The following is a 15,618-nucleotide window of genomic DNA, read 5'->3' on the forward strand; positions in this document are numbered from 1 at the left end:
TCTTCAAACATGAAGTAATATAGGTTAACATGTGAACTTGGCTTACTTTTTTGCCTTGTCTACAGTATACATTCCTAAACAGAAATACAAGGTGAATCCAAAATATGTCCTGGAAGAAAAAACCCCACCATATTTCAAATATGTCTATTTAAGAGAGACATGTTAAGAAACAAGTCTATATCTAAGAGATGTATCTGATGTTTGGTTAAAAATGTATTATTAAACCACCTCCACTTGCAAACATACTGTTTTTAAGGAAATACAGTATGTCTGAATAGTTCTAGCCTACGCTATTAGTTTTGGAACTGACCACAAAAAAGATTGGTTTTATAGTGGTTTTTCTAAAGTATTACAACTTCTTAGTAACCAATTTTAAAATGCTGAACCACAACCCACAGTTTAATTAAATTGGGTCAATTATATATATATATTTTAAATATAGATAAAGTGGTGAATAACCACACTTCACTTCAGAAACCATGCCCTACTTAAACAAAGAAAGAGAGATTATTCATTATACCATATCTACATTGTCTATCTATGTAAGGATTTATACTGATACCAAATCATGATAATTTCTAGGGATCTTCCATATCAAATCAGAAGTAATATAAGACTCTACATGGGATAGTGTTTTGGTATTCCTAAATTTTATAAATCCATTAAATTGTATTTGTTTCAAGGATTTCTTTTTATTATTTAGTTTGGGGGCGGTCTGTAGAAAAGGGGTTTTAATATTGTGGAGTGTCATTCTTCTGTTAAGAAAAGGTTCTTTGGGTAAATCCAATATCTTTTATTAGACCAACTCAAGTAGCAAGCTTTCAGGCACAAAGACCCTTCATCAGGCTGAGGAAGTGTTTGCAGATGGCCTTTGCTTTTCCTGGACAGAGTGGTAAAGCAGCCAGAGGGCAGTCTGTATGCAAGAAAGACATCCAGTGAAAATGTAAATTGAGGTGGTCAGTACGGGAGAGAGAGGTGGGGAGGACAGGGAATGAATGTAGCTGTAGTCAAAGGATGGGAGATAGGAGAGTGGGGTGGGGGTGGGGAAGGGAATGAGAATAGCTGGTAAAAAGTAGAGGGCTTACCCTGGGGAGTCAGATGTTAGGCAGATTATAATGTATCCAATGTCTATATTTAGTCCATGATTTTTTGTGTCCACATTTCTTGTGAGAAATGTGCCCCCACAGGTAATTGGGTATTCTTGTCTTTGATAGATTTACGGTGTGTGTTCATTCTGGTACGCAGTTGTTGCTTGGTTTCTCCTACATATTTTCCATCAGGGCATTTGATGCATTGGATGAGATGTTTTACATTTCTGGAGATGCAGGTTTAAGATCCAGGAATGTTGATGTTTCTGTTGTGGGCTGTGGTAATTGTGGCAGCGGTGGAGATGTGTTGGCTGGTTTTACATTTCTTGTCCTGGCATGGTCTGGATCCATTCAGTGCGTTTGGGGACGTAGGAAGTTTGCTTCTGGTGATGAGGTTGGTGAGGTTCAGTACTTGTTTAAAGGATAGGATGGGTGGTTCCTGGAAGATCTCTTTGAGAAGTGGGTTTCCTTCTAGTATGGGTTGCAAATGTTTGAGGATTTTCCGTATAGGTGCCAGGGGCAGATGATATGTCATAACCAGTGGTGTGTGATTCATGTGGGTTTTTCTTCTGTATTGAAGCAATTCTTCATGTGGTATCCGGGTGGCTCTTTCAAATGTGCAATTTATCTCCCTGGCTAGCAACCACCTAGACGGCCCCGGGGGGCCACCACCACGAAGGGAAGGAATGGAGCCCTCCACAGCTGTGGGCAGGTTCCACCAAAAAAAAATGGATCTGGCCCCTTACTGTAACAGTGATGGAAAACCCTAAATTGAAATGGTGGGTTTAAATTAAAAACCCACCATTTCAATTTAGGGGGCATAGATTGCAACCCTAAGGACTAAATCCCCATCACATGTACAAGAGCCCCGAGTGGGCAAGAAATGAAAAAGGAACTTTTGGATATAGATTACCCTCTTACTCAGGCCAGTTGAAGTCAGAATGGACTAAGCTTCCATGCCACTTAAACAAATGGGAGCTGTACGCTCTCACTGAAATCATGGCAACTGCTTCAAAGCATTTCCTCTTTCTGGCCCACATCACTTTCATCTTTCCTGCGTAAAGACTAAAGCAACTGCTCTTCATCCAAGGGCTGATCTCTTGTAGGCATCATGACATCTGACATCGGTGCAGTGGCAGTTCTATGTATAAAATATTGGGCTAAGTAAGCACATAGTTTATCACTCATATTAAAAATGCAAAAAAGCAAAAATAAAATAAGATTTTACTTGTTACTTGTTTTTTAAATTGCTAAGTTACCAGCCTTGTTTATGTAAAGAGGACACTATCTTAGGCTGTGAATGAGAGTCAAAGACACCCACTCTTCTGAATTTGTATTTCACTGGGACTAATCTGTTTTCTTTCTCTCTCTGTGGTTATAGAAGAAAACAAATAAGCTAAGCTAACATTTGGTACAGGACCAGCAAACAGATAACAATTAACAGGCCCTTTACATTTGACACAACTCTTCAGGAAATATAGTCTAGTGATTATTACAAGTGACTGCATTTCAGGGATTATGAGTATTGGTCCCAAGTCATCCATAGATTTACTGTGTTATCTTGGGAAAATTTAAGTATCTAATGTGTAATATTGAGATTTTTATTTTTTACAGAGGAATATTCTGAGGCCTAATTAAAGTTTGCAATGTGATTGGGGGACAAGCAATGCATTTAATGAAAAAAGCAATAAAAAATGAATAATATAAACACACTTATTTTAAGTACAGAGTGGAGATGAAGAAAGTCCATCTACTCTTCTCCCCGCTCTTGGAAAGACCCTTCTATGAAGATTAGCAATTGATGGCTAGGAGTGATAATGATAAGGCCACCTGAAAAGACTGTTTAAATGTTAAAATTGATTTCTTAGGAGGTAACAGTGAACACAGATATGTAGGAATATATGGGTATTTCCAAAACTAATGCCTTTTTATGAACCCCAGCCACTGCAACACATTTACTAATGCTGACGCAAGTAGATTCATCAGAAACTAAATGAAAGGGATCTAGTTATACCTGTAATTCAGCCAGTGGAGGGGTGTTGCTTAGTCCTCAAATTGTCATTTTGTTCATCAGCAAAATAGTTCTTCCTTTGCCCAGAGAAGGACTGAAAATGAAAGGGAGTAAAATCCCACTGAAAATTTGGGTGTCACAGTTTTGGAGGCTTTAATTTGGATGCCATGCATGGATGCCTACAGATGTGATTTTCACATAATAGATCTTTCAGCATTCCTTCTCAAGCTGGCACCCCAAAATTGAGGTGCCCTGTATCGCAAGTCATGTTTGGAAATCTTTACCATGATCCTTAGCAGACTCTCTCCACTGCCTCTTGCCAGGAGTAGAGAGCTCATCCTGTCCATCACCTTAGATGAGGCTCAGGATGTCAGCAAAGTGCTATTCTAGGTTGCCTTAAAAGGAAGGATTATAGGGTATATGGCCCAACAATATTCTTGGATGACAGTTTTGCTATACTTGTAGCATATGTGGAGGTGCTGCTCTGCCTTTCTGGTTGCAACCAACCATTGCAAAAACTTCCTTCTTCCCTCTTAGAACCACCGTGACTGAGGGGAGGTAATGTCACCTATGTTGTTTCCTCTCTGTTTTGGCTGCCATGTCAGAGCGATAGATTTCTTAAAAATTAACACTAGTGAACTTCTAGTGAGTTCTTAAACCAACTTTTTTTAGGATCCTGAGTGTAAATTATCCAACCATGGAGTTTTAAAATGGTTATCCCTAGTAGATCATAGAAGCATAGAAAATCATAGAATAATGGTAGAGAAGGAGGGCTGGAAGGGATCTCCATTGGTTATCTAGTCCAACCCGCTGCCTTAGGCAGGATCATCCCTATCTATACCATCCTATACAAATTCATTGTCTAAACTACATTATCAACCTCGAGACAACAAGATGTAACACCCTAACCTGCAAGAGGTAAAGCAGGGGGATCATAGCAGAGAATGTCCTGCTTCTATATAGGTTGTTAATATATGCTCAAAAGATCCCAGGAAGAGGGCCATGCTTCCCACTAGAGGAAGGAAAAAACACCACTGTCCATACCAGCCGGAGCATGGAGCAAAATTCTTTCCTGACCCCAATTATGGCCATCTATCTGATCCTGAGTAGAGGGGCAAGACTGTCTAACCAGGAACCTCAGGGTGTAAGTCCCAGCAGGAACATTGGCATGCCCCAGTCAAAATCCCCTGCCCTGGCTGCAGCCAACACCCAATGCCTCTGGGGAAGGCTTAAAAAGAAAACCTGACACATGTAGCAACAGGGAAGGGAGGTTAGTTATATACTCTTGAGTTACTTATGTACCGTAAAATATGTTGCTGTCATCGGGTAATTGTCCTACCCCTTTCCAAATATAAAATGGAATGATTCTTTTTGGTATCATTTATGACATTTTAACCCTGTTCAACTATTAATTAGCCTAATAGATGTTTCTGTGATATTTTAGGGTTTTTTATCACTTTCCAAAGATTCAAGCTTTTAGTTTATATGAATTGCTATATACTTTTTATCTGTAATTAATGCCATTACTTTACTACTAAACCAGAATGGACCTTCAGTCAAAGTTACCCTCTCTTGATTAAGGAATTATGGCTTTTTGGCAACCAGTAAACTCTTCTTAAAGAATTTTCAAAGTTCATTCACAAATTGTATGCAAATTTTTCCTTTGTATCAATTTCATTCAGTTTTCCTTGGCTTTGGAAAACAAGCCTTTTTGAAGGGCAAAGTGTATATTTATTATGTTTAGGACTGTCCTTTGGTTGGCCCAAATTGTATGTAATCAGATCATGATCTCTAATCTAGAGAAACATGTAGCTTCCTTTCCTTTTAGTCTAGTGCAGGGGTTGGCAACCCCCGGCACGCATGCCATTAGAGACACGCAGAGACATTTTTCACGGCACACCGGGAGGCATGCAAAGAAATTGGGTTTTTGGGTTTTTTTTTAAAGTTGCTGCTCCAGGCTCTCTTGTGCAGCCACGAGTCCCAGCACCATGGCAGGCACCGGGGTGGAGCCAGACGAATGCAGCCAGAAGAAGAGTGCACCCAGACTGCACCCTCCAGCCCAGCTGACCCCTGGAGGGAGATGCCCAGGCAGGCAGCCACCCTGTCCCACCCAGGGCAGCACTGAGGTGCTGAGTGCTGGGGCTGGGCGGTTGCGACAGGGTCTGGGCATTGTGGGGGGAGGTGCCGCAGCCAAGCCAGCCTGGTCGGGCCCTTAGGAAGGCGGGGGCTGGGTGGGAAGTGGGGGCTGCCCTAGAGCTCTGCAGGCTCGAGCTGTGGTGGGCGGGCAGGCGGGGGTGCCCAGTGGCACCCATGGTGGGGCCTGGGCAGCCTGCACAGCTCAGCAGGGATGGGCCGCAGACACTCTGCACACGTGGGGATGCTGCCTGGCTGGGGCAGGACGCCAGGCTCGGGGGGCTTCCCTCTCTGGGATTGGCCTCCCTGCACACTGGTCACAGTGCAGGCAGGGCAGAGCCATCCCCAGTGCAGGGGCCTGGCCGCAGGAGCCGCTTGGGGCCTGGGAACAGCCACCACGGCTGCCTCAGCCTGCCTGGTCCCAGCCTTGCCCATCTGCAGCTCCCCTCAAGGGGCCAGGGCTGGGGCAGGCACCACACAGGGCCGCTGTGCTGCAGGCTCCTGGCTGGCTCAGCCCTGAGCACCGGCTGCGGCAACTGTTCCCAGAGCCCAGGGAATAGCCTGTGGCTGCAGCTCCCACTCAATGTACCTGGCACACACAGAGATCAAGCAGGAGCCCCCTGAGCCCTGCGTCCTGCCCCAGCCTGGCAGCATCCCTTTGTAGGCAGGGTGGCTGCACCCCATCCCTGCAGAGCTGCACAGGCCGGCTGGGCCCCACCTCTGGTGCTGCTGGGCCTCCCGCTGTGGCCCGAGTAGTGGAGCCCTGGGGCAGCCCCCACTCCCCGCCTGACACCAGCTCTCTATTTACTGTAAAAAAAAAAAGCAACATTAATTATTATTAATAGTATTAAATATGCAGTGCATCCTGCCATGTACCCCCTCCTCCCCAGTTTTGTTTTTGTGGCGTGGCGGCACTCTAGTCAAAAAACATTGCCTACCCCTGGTCTAGTGATTAATTTCTCCTAATGAAGTCCCAAATAAGTTGCCTTGTGTTGGGTGCTTTGTGTTCTTAGAAAATGATGCAATTTTTAAAACTAATGATGCCTTAATACCGGCTGCACAAGACCTTTAGGATATGTCTCTCAAACTGAAGTCACCTGTAACGTCGCAATTTTTATCCTACGCATCCCAAGGGGCTTAAAGCCTAACTCATTTTGTTCCCTACCAATACCCACCTCATGTTCTTTGTTGGCTAGTGCATTGATCCATACCAATTGGATATCCTGTGCTCCAGAATTATCAATAAATCTAATGGTATTTGTAATGATGATTACAAGCCTTCCACTTTTACAAACTCCACTCGGTATAACTGGTGATATTAATGTCCCAATCAGGCAAACCACCCCAGTTTGCCAGTGAGGATGTGGACTTATGTTCAATGGCTGCTCTCAAGCCCCCAGTCTCCTGAATATACTGTGTTTACTCAAACACAAAATGAGTTTTCACCCCCATTTAACACAGGGGAAAAAGCCCCTCATCTTGGATTCAAGTACGCTTAATCACGCTGGGGGGGTGGAATGCAGCGGTTGCCTGTCCGCACCAACCATCTCTGTCCCCTGCCTCTCCCCCCACCCAACCCCCGCAGCCTCAGTAAGTTAGCTTAGTCTACCCAGGATGCAGACTTTTTGAATGCTTCCCACTGGGAAATGGGTCATCAGCAGAAATAGACCCATGTTTAAAAGTCAGCACTTTGATATAATCAATTTTCAAATACTGTTGTGGTATGAGCTTTTCAATTCACCTTTATGCAACTAAAGCTTTCTATAATTCACCTCCCCAAAACCATTCCCATTGCTTTCAATATGCAATACTGAAGAGTAACTCTGCTACCTCAACATACTCAGGAGTAACTCCTATACCTCAACAAACTCATACTCCAGGTACCTAATAGCATACTGTCTTGACCCAGACTGCAAGCTTTTTGGGTCAGGCATTCTTGTTCTTGTTATATCTCTGTACTGTAGCTACCAAAAAGGGTCATGTTCCTTACCTGGGGCTCCTAGTCTCAGCAGTAATGTAAATAATAATCTAGGAAATATATTAAAATATTCCGAATTAGGATGTTGACACAACAATGACAACACTGTCTCCTTTTTTAGTTTAAAAAGGAGTGAAGCCAACAAAACCCAAATTTAGCCAAACTGCTTGTACTTAGGGGTATCTGTACACATGCTGGGAGGCTGCTCCAACATGCTGTAATTACTACTCCAACATACTAATTAGTATGCTCCAGCCAGCCTCTGTGTCTTGTGTATCAGCAACCCTGTACTTCAAAATGGTGGTGGGGGCACTTTAACTAAAGTTTGTTTAATGAGCATTAGAAAAAGCATCCCTGCCACCATTTTGAAGTGCAGGGATGCTGATACATGAGACGCTCTGTAAACTTTAATTAGAGCGGCACTGTAATCTCTGCAATAAAGTGCTATAGTAATAACTCTTTAATTAATAACCACTGTAATTAAAGTGCCTCCTACCCCCCAGAGCATGTTTAAAAATGCCCTAGAGGATTTCAGATTTCTAGGGTGAAATATATTAAAACATCAGGTTTCTCCTGAAGAAAGCGGAACCAGTAAATAGACATTAGTGATATTGTACATTAGTTGAACTCTTTGAGTCTTGATGACTGGCTGCACTGGCAAGTTCAAGTTTTTAAATTATGCAGAGCCCACTCCCTCCAGTAAATTAAAAACATGGTTTTGCTTAAGAATCATAGAAAACTTGGGTTGGAATGGACCTCAGGAGGTCATCTAGTCCAACCCCCTCCTCAAACCAGGACCATCCCTAACTAGATCATTCCAGCCAAGGCTTTGTCAACCTGGGCCTTAAAAACCTCCAAGGGTAGAGATTCTACCACCTCTCTGGGTAGTCTATTCTAGTGCTTCACCACCCTCCTAGAAAGTTTTTCCTAATATCCAACTTAAACCTCTCTTGCTGCAACTTGAGACCATTGCTCCTTGTTCTGTCACCTTTAAGAACAGTCTAATTCCATCCTCTTTGGGACCACCTTTCAGATAGTTAAAGGCTGCTATCAAATCTCCTCTCAGTCTTCTCTTCTGTAGAATAAATAAGCCCAGTTCCCCCAGCCTCTCCTTAGAAGTCATGTGTCCCAGCCCCCTCACCATTTTCATTTCTCTCTGCTGAACTCTCTCCAACTTATCAACATTCTTTCTATAGAGGAGACCCAAAACTGGACACTACTCCAAATGTGGCTGCATCAGTGCAGATAGAGCAGAATAATTACTTCCCTTGGTCTGCTGGCAGCACTCCTACTAATGCAGCTCAGTATGCTGTTGATCTTCTTGTCAACAAGGGCACACTGCTGATTCTTGCACTTGTCCTTGTTGAACCTCATGAGATTTCTTTTGGCCCAGTCCTCCAATTTGTCTAAATCACTCTGAATCCTAGCCCTACTCTTCAGTGTATCTACTACACCCCAAAGCTTGGTGTTATCCATGAACTTGCTAAAAGTGCAATCCTTCCCATCTTCCGGATTGCTAATGAAGATGTTGAACAAAACCAGCCCCAGGGGCACCCCTGGGGCACTACACTTGACACCAGCTGCCAACTAGGCATTGACCCATTGATAGCTACCCATGGAGCCCAACAATCCAGCCAGCTTTCTATCCATCTTACAGTCCATTCATGCAACCCATACTTCTTTAGCTTGCTTGCAAGAATGCAGTGGGAGACAGTATCAAAAGCCTTGCTAAAGACACAGTATACTACACCACTGCTTTCCCCATATCCACAGAGTCACTTTTCTCATCATAGAAGGCAATCAGGTTGGTGAGGCATCACTTGCCCTCCCTTGGTGAATCCATGCTGACTTTTCCTAATCACCTTCTTCTCCCCAAAGTGCTTAGAAATTGATTCTTTGAGGACCTGCTCCATTATTTTTCCAGGGAATGAGGTGTGACTGAATGGTCTATAGTTCCCTGGATCTTCCACCTTCCATTTCTTAAAGATGGGCACTATATTTGCACTTTTCCAATCATCTGGGAAGTCCCCCAGTTGCCAAAAGTTTTCAAAAATAATGGCCAGTGGCTTGGCAATCACATCAGCCAACTCCCTCAGAATCCTCAGATGCATTGCATTTGGTCTCACAGACTTGTACATGTCCAGCTTTTCTAAATAGTCCCTAACTTGTTCTTTAACCACTGAGGGCTACTCACCTGCTCCCCAAACTATGCTGCCTGGTGGGAGCTGACCTTGCCTGTGAAGAACAAGGTAAAAAAGGCATTAAGTACTTCAGTCTTTTCCTTATCATCTGTCACTAGATTGCCTCTCCCATTCAGGAAGGGCCCACACTTTCCCTGACCTTCCTCTTGTTGCTAACATACTTGTAGAAACCCTTCTTGTTATCCTTCATGTCCCATGCTAGCTACAACTACAATTGCATTTTGGCCTTCCTGCCTTTATCCCTCCATGCCTGAGCAATATTCTTATACTCTTCCCAAGTTGTTTGTTCAAGCTTCTTCTTTTTGTAAGCTTTCTTTTTGTGTTTAAGCTCACCAAAGAGCTCTCTGTTAAGCCAAGCTGGTTGCTTGCCACATTTGCTATTCTTCCTGCACATCAGGATGGTTTGTTCCTGCACCCTCAGTAAGGTTTCTTTAAAATACGACCAGCTCTCCTGGACTCCTTACCTCCTCAGACTGGCCTCCCAAGGGATCCTGCCCATCAGTTCCCCGAGGGAGTCAAAATATATTTTTCTGAAGTCCAGGGTCCATACTCTGCTGTCTCCTTTTTTCCTTTTGTTAGGATCCTAAACTCAATCATCTCATGGTCACTTCTCCCCAACTTCCCATCCACTTCTACATCCCCACAAATTCTTCCCTGTTTGTGAGCAGTAGGTCAAGAAAAGCATGGTCTCTATTTGATCTCTACAACACTTGCCCCAGGAAGTTATTTTGTAGTACTGCAGTGACTATAATTGCTTTGATTGCTTATACTGTTATTTTACTTGTTATATAATGAAATATTTAACCATTAATGTAAAGTTAATCTTGTTATGATTTACTTTTTATAATATTTTGATCTGTCATTATTAGTGTCCTGAAATTAACAATCTATTTTAAATTTCTTATTGCTTAGCATAAATATATTGGATATATTGGTCTCATGATTTTAGACATATTTGACCTATTGGTCTTATGACTTTAGAATTTAAATTTAGTATAAGGAAAATGCTTATGCAAGGTTTGTGGCATGCCTGGTGTATGTGGAAAGGTAACGAAACAGTGAATGATGTATGTATGTGATAATGTAAAGGAAGACAGTCCTCTTGCAGCAGGTGAAAATAGCCTTCTGTGGTTTAACGGTTAAAGGCTGCAGTGATGTCAACTCAGCAGTTAAGGATTACCAAATGCTAGATCATGCTTGCTGAAGACTGCAAGCAATGACCCCACTAAAGACTGCAGACCACAAAGCCAGAAGATCATGTCCTACCAATCCCAGATTGCCAACAGGACAAGGAGGAAGACATTTGTGTCTAACTCAGAGGAATCCATAGGCTTGTATGGACAGCTATCATTATAAAAAAAAATAACACAAAGACAAGGGTTTGGGTCTTTTTCCACCTGCAAGATGGAGTTTTGCGTGTGTCCAACAAGACCTGACTCCATCGCTCGTGGTCAGTATGACTGGCTACCAGACTGACCTGAGCAACTTTAGAACTTGGTAACACCTTAACCTTTGCAGGACTGTCTAACTATCTGTGTGTATGTGCTTGTTTCTTTTGTATGTATGAATGAGTATGCATGGGAACGAGTGAAGCAAATAACCTTACTGTTCTTTATTCTTTTCATGTTGCACATTTTATGTCTTATGTTCCAATAAATGAAGCATTGTGCCTTATCCCCTGAAAAAAATTCCTGCTTGTTTTTAATTCACACTGTACGCCCTGTGTGCACAACAATCTCCAACACTCTCCAAAAACTTCCTGGATTTCCTGTGCACTGCTGTATTGTCCTCCTAGTGGATGTCAGGGTGGTTGAAGTCCCTCACGAGAACCAGGGTCAGTGATGTGGAAACTTCCGCTAGTTGTCTGAAGAAAGCCTCATGTACCTCGGTCTGCTGGTCCATAGCACACACCCACCACAATATCACCCTTGTTGCTCTCCCCACTAACTTTAACCCAGAGATTTCAACAGGCCTATTTCCAGTTTCATACTGGAGCTCTGAGCAATCATGTGGCTCTTTTACATATAGGACAAGTCCTCCTCCTCTCCCCTACCTGTCCTTCCCGAACAGTTTGTACACATCCATGACAGTGCTTCAGTCATGCAAGATATCCCACCAAGTCTCTGTTATTCCAGTCACATCATAGTTCCGTGCTTGTGTGAGGACTTCCAGTTCTTTCTGATTTTTCCACAGGCTCTAAACATTTGTGTACAGGCACCTGACATGACCAGGCAATTTTTCTACTTTCACAGGAAGAATGAGGCCTCCCCTGCTTCCCCCTCCTGCTTCTTCCAGGTCCCCTGCTTCCCCACTTACCTCACAGCTTTGTTCTCCATCCCCCAATGAACCTAGTTTAAAGACTTTCAAGACTTCAGATGTACAACTTTCTTTAAAAGAGTCATTAGGTCTGGATACACATGCTGACACTAGTGTAATCTGCTGTTTCACTGGTGTAAACAAGGAGTGGGTATACAGCCCTTAACACAATCTGTTATATAACTACCCTGGGGAAAAAATCAGGTAAAACTACACCATTGCCATTATATTGGCCATTGGCCAGCTGAAGGCACCAGTGTAATTAGAATTTGTGTATAAAACTGATATAAATTCCACCAATACTGAAAGGGGTCTAGGTTGTAGCCCTGTTGGTCTAAGGACACAGGCAGACAAGGTTCTTTGGGTAAGTCCAATATCTTTTATTAGACCAACTCAAATAGTTGGAAAAATTCTTCTTTGCAAGGTTTCGGGTACAAACACCCTTCGTCAGGCTAAGGAAGCATCTGCAGTTGGTCTGTGTTCTTCTTGGATGGAATAGATTGTTGGGGGGAGGGGGGACACAAAAACTCATTGTCTGCTAACAGCCACACAATTATGATCTCAATCATATGGTAACTGGAAATCTCAACTGTCCCTGTTCCCTGCGTCCCTACACTATTGGGAAAATGCAATACATTGACGACATCTAGTTTCCGCTCTGCTAATAATCTTCTTTTAACATTGTTAAACAATGGCATATAGCTTCCACACAATGATGTGCAGATGTACAACTGATGCCTTAGATGTACTTTATGCTCTCAGTCAAATCACTTTCTGCACTCACAAGAAAGATTTGATGTATTTTCTGTCATCTGGGTGGCCAGCTCATATTTAAAAAATAAAAATTGACAGTAAAAAGCAGTAAAAATCCCAAACACTACCTGTTCCTACAACATTGCTAAAATATTTGGATTGTGATTGTGTTTTTCTTTCTAACAGCAGTGAATCCAAGTATGCTTGTCTTAGGAAAGCAGTCATGAAAAAGGAAACAGTAAACCTAATTGGAAGTTAAGCACCTAACCTCAGTTTATCTATTCTGCTCTTCCTCATCTGTAAAATGGGAATAATTCTTCCTTACTTCAGACAGGTTTGGAGAGAATAAATATGTTGGGTTGCAAGGAAATGGCAACTATAAAATTATCTATCATGAACAAGTTAAACAATATGTTAATTGATTAGACCACTTCATTGTTCTCAAGTTATACTATGGACCTTCAAAAAATCATTTCTTTTCAAATGTGATGGTATACAAGTCTTTCCTGATTCTCCTCTTAGGAAGTCAAACTACTGATGTTCAACTGGTATAGACAAGAGATGAACTTCACAGAGTCTTCAGTTTATGTTATCACTTTAAACATGTCAATACCACAATGCAATTCTTTTTAAAAGCATGGAACATTAAGTCCTTTAAAGTTAAGAGGCGAGAAGGGAAATTAGTCTTCTGTGATATTTAGAAGCATACTGGAGATTTAAAAAAATGTATTTGTTGGTGCCTGCTGCTCCCTGCTGGTCAATCAAATTATAAATATTAGTAGCACTCAATCTTTTTTTTCCAAAAAAAATTTTGAAATACAGTTTAATGATTCTAAATGCATACTTAGGTTGATCAAGACATTAAAATCTGCACAGACTTTGGCTTTGTGCAGACATTCAGTTTTTCCTGGTAGAGTTGCTGCACTCCCAGGAGGAACCACAAGTGTACAGACGTTCAGACTTTTTTCTGGAGAAAAATAACCTGGGAGCAATTGGAGTTAAATAACATCTAAGAGAGTTTCTCCTGGTGGAGTGAATGCCTGTACATGTTGTGTCTTCCCCCAAAAGAGACAATAGTCTTCCAACATTCTCCCCTCCACCCAGAGAGACAGTGTGGCACTCGCTAGACTCTGCTGTTCTAGCAGGGAGCAGCACATGTTCCCTTTGCAATCTCCACATTGTGCTGCAGGAAAACATAGGATGACCCTGGGCAGTCTGGATCAGCCAGTCACGGCTGTCCTATGCACTGCTGCCATCTGTCACCAGGCAGCCTAAAGGGAGCCTAGAGTATGCTGTGATGTGCACATAGGGGTCCCCTATAGCTGCACAGTGTCAGTGCTGCAAGCTCTCCACTCTTCAGAGGCTCAGCATTTGAATGTCTGTACACGTGGATTTGGATAAGTTTCTCCACCAGGGGAACAAACCTGGGAGAATTCTCCCAGATTATTTGAATGTGTGTATGCAGCCTTTGTTACCAACAGTATTTGGCTATATATCCAGTAATAGACTGATAAACATAAGCGTCAATAAGAAAGGAGTAGGACACAAAAACAAGAGCCACAGTGAAAAAGCCATGTCCATCAAGATGCTCAATAATAATGTGGTGGGTTGGGCAAATATTCATTGAAGGTAGTGGCCTCTACTAATTCTCTCCATTTGAAAATATGTAAGAAACAATTCATCTCTTTTGTGAAATAGTAGTGGCTTTCAAACCAAATCACAGGTACATGTCACTACCCAAAACAAAGGATAGTACATAGGCCCTCAGAAATTTGAACTGAGAACTTTTGAATTGAGGCCCAGTTTAAAATACCCAACTGTACTATGAAAACATAGTAATGGGTGAACAACAAAAGATGTGGAGGCTCATTTCAGAAACATGTTCAGCAGTCCAGGTACTTATTTGAATCTTATCTGAACTTTCCATGCTTCTCACCACTGAACCTGCAAAACTGCATTGGAAATGTCATGAGAACAGTCTCTTTCATGAAGTTCTGGTACTTCCTGTTTTCACTGGAGTCACTAATATGCAAGAACAGCCTTTCCGCTCATATTTTAGCACATCAACAAGTTAGGAGAAAAAAAATGGCCCAAATCTTTGCTCAAAACTCAGATCAAATCAAATTGTGCTAAGATACAAAGCAGTCATGGTAATATTGGTCATTTCACTCCTCATTTTTTGCACTTTTTGCAAACAAAAGTACTAGAGCCATCTAACCTCAGAATTTCTGAAAAATAAATCTGAAACAATTCTGGTACTCTGAGTAGAATATCAGTTCCACTTCTGAGAGGCTGAAAAACAAACTGTCATTACTGTCACAGTGCCACAGGCTCCAAGAGTTGAGCAGCCTAAAAACTAATGCAGCAGGAGCTGGGAAACTAGCTTACAAAATTCCACAGCTGCCTACTATCTGAGTTGGACAAAAGCCAGGAACTTGGAAGCACCCAATCCATGGCAACATCTCAGGTGGGCTGCTGAAGCTTGGGGCCTGGAAGCCTGGGCAGGCTGGTAGGCAATCTGCATAGAAGTTAGGTGTGCAGTGCTTGAAACTGGGAATCTATGAACCCCAGTATGGGTTCGTAGCACGTAGATCATGCCTGACTAATCTAGCCTCTTTTTATGACCAGGTCACAAAACACCTGGACACAGGAGTAGGGGTTGACGTAGTTTACTTAGACTTCAGGAAGGCCTTCAATACAGTATCCCACCCCATACTGGTGAACAAGTTAAGAGGCTGTGACTTGGATGACTACACAGTCCAGTTGGTGGAGAATTGGCTAGAGGGTTGTACCCAGAGAGTCGTAGTGGATGGGTCGGTATCGACCTGGAAGGACGTGGGCAGTGGGGTCCCGCAGGGCTTGGTCCTTGGACCGATACTCTTCAATGTCTTCATCAGTGACTTGGACGAGGGAATGAAGTGTACTCTGTTCAAGTTTGCGGATGACACAAAACTGTGGGGAGAGGTGGACACACCGGAAGGCAGGGAACAACTACAAGCAGACCTGGACAGGTTGGACATATGGTTGGAAAACAACAGAAAGCAATTCAACAAGGAGAAATGCAAAGTGCTGCGCCTAGGGAGGAAAAATGTCCAGCACACCTACTGCCTAGGAAATGACCTGCTTGGAGGCACGGAA

Source organism: Alligator sinensis, unplaced genomic scaffold (genome assembly GCF_000455745.1).
Source record: "Alligator sinensis unplaced genomic scaffold, ASM45574v1 scaffold65_1, whole genome shotgun sequence".
Lineage (NCBI taxonomy): Eukaryota > Metazoa > Chordata > Crocodylia > Alligatoridae > Alligator > Alligator sinensis.